Here is a 2,329-nt window from a genome sequence, read left to right as displayed (position 1 = left end):
GCACTGTATACAATAATTTCATTATATTATATATTATACATACATACATGCATGCATACATGCATACATACATACATACATACATACATACACACACATACATACATACATACATACATACATACATACATACATACATACATACATACATGGTTTTTTAAAACTTTTCTTTGTCGTTTCACTGACACCATCCTTTTTTAGGGGACTGGTATAGAGACAAAACTTTTTTCTCAGTCTATTTCGTTTTATCGGCCCTGTCTGCATGGCAAAATACAAAAAGAAAAATATTGACAGAACGAAAAAATTAAGTTGACCAGAGGGGCCCCTCGGGTATTAAGGGCTCTGAAGCTTAAGCTTCATTAATTTGATAGTAAATCTGCCACTACCCCTGGGGACGGTGGAAAGTTCCAAGGGGGTGTTAAAGAAAACTGGGACGACAATGGGGTAGCTATTCATGTGAAAATTGGGGCGATAAAGGGGTGGCGATTCATGTAAAAACAATAATTTGTGAAATCCAATTGCTTTAAATTGGTAAGGTCTTTGCTTGTGATGGTAAGTTAGGGTGGGGTGCTAGGAAGGTGTCAAGGGGGCGGGAGCGTGAAAAAGTTTGGGAACCACTGATCAGGGGCGCTTAAAATACTAAAGTGAATCCCCAGTTTACTATATTGTTGTGTGGATCCCCCCAAATCATATGGTCCTCAGGGACCATATGGACCTCGGTTGAGAACCACTATTCTAAACCAGCTGAAATATAGTTGTAGAAAATTTCATTGACAAATATCCATTTTTCTGAAAAGAAAGAAAAATTCGGGGTGGGGTGCATTTGTGCAGGTATACTCAAATCTGGACTGGATGTAAACAATAACGGATCAACATGTGGTCCTGCATGCACTCTGCTTGGGAAAAAAGATGGAAAGGTCACGGTTGGAGTACCTTTTTATTCACAATTCTGATAAGCCAAGACTTTAACAGCAACAGTATTATTGTCACTGAAACTAAATACAACTTTTAACGGAAACCAAATGCTGCCCCAACTCGTCCGGAAATATTGTATTTGTTACTTTATCGTTATTATCAGGTATGGTCTGTTCACGGTACGTTGAATAACATGAATCGCTATCTCAATCTTTCTTCCACTGTTATTACTTATCTACGAAAAGCGGCGAGCTGGCACAAACGTTAGCACGCCGGGCGAAATGCATAGCGGTATTTCGTCTGCTGTTACGTTGCGAGTTCAAATTCCGCCGAGGTCGACTTTGCCTTTCATCCTTTCGGGATCGATAAATTAAGTACCAGTTACGCTCTGGGGTCGATGTAATCGACTTAATACATATGTCTGTCCTTGTTTGTCCCCTCTATGTTTAGCCCCTTGTGGGTAGTAAAGAAATAGGCATTTCGTCCGACTTCACGTTCTGAGTTCAAATTCTGCCGAGGCTAACTTTGCCTTTCATCCTTTCGAGGTCAATAAAAAATGCATATTAGCACTGGAGTCGATGTAATCGGCTATCAGAGTTTAAAAGTTACACAACTTCCGACTGTTCGTCGGAACTGTATATTTGGATGAAGAGTACTAAGTGATTTGCGAAAAGGAATATAATCTCGAAAGTTACTTCATGTATGCTTACAACGAGATAGAAAGAAAAGAAAAGAATTCCTATAGAATCGTAAACGAGTCTTGGAACAAGATGATGTTTACGTAGTTTCTAGAGTATCAGCGCTATAAGTATTCGTGTATGTGAAAATATAAAGTACGTGTGTGTGTGTGTGTGTGTGTGTGTGTGTGTGTGCGTGCGCGTGTGTGTATGTGTGTGTGTGTGTGTGTTTGTGTGTGTGTGTGTGTGCGTGTGCGCGCATGTGTAGGTGTGAGGGTGTTTGTCGTTTGTGTATGTATGAAAACATCTGACAAACGACTAATACGCTACTTCCAAGAATCAACAAGTACGCTTAGTGGTTTAATAGAAATATATGCCGGTACATTAACGCGCGGGGATATAGCTCAGTGGTAGAGCATTCGACTGCAGATCGAGAGGTCCCCGGTTCAATCCCGGGTGTCCCCTTTGAAATTTTCGTTTTCAAAGATTTTTTAAAATAATATATTGAATTTTCGCTAACATGAGTACAGAATCATAAGAATGGAAATAATTACAAATACCGTCATTACATTTTCTTTCGTATACAGGAAACTCGAGAACTTTTTAATGATAGAGATGTTGACGCCGTAATGTTCATTCCATCTCACGAATATAACGATGTCTCATTGGCAAGGAACGAATTTGCATTTCAGGATGGGTATAGTAGTTTGAATTAAATCCAGTACATGTTAAGTACA

At 39.4% G+C, this 2,329-nt stretch overlaps 1 non-coding gene across 1 annotated transcript; it reads left to right on the top strand.

Annotated features, from left to right (window-relative positions):
* The first annotated feature begins 1,985 nt into the window (after positions 1-1,985).
* Trnac-gca lies at positions 1,986-2,057 on the top strand. Its single transcript has one exon. It is a non-coding gene; the product is annotated as a tRNA-Cys (tRNA).
* Positions 2,058-2,329: the final 272 nt, after the last annotated feature.

Source organism: Octopus sinensis, linkage group LG4 (genome assembly GCF_006345805.1).
Source record: "Octopus sinensis linkage group LG4, ASM634580v1, whole genome shotgun sequence".
NCBI classification, from domain to species: Eukaryota; Metazoa; Mollusca; class Cephalopoda; order Octopoda; family Octopodidae; genus Octopus; species Octopus sinensis.
This window is presented reverse-complemented; position numbering and strand designations above follow the sequence as displayed.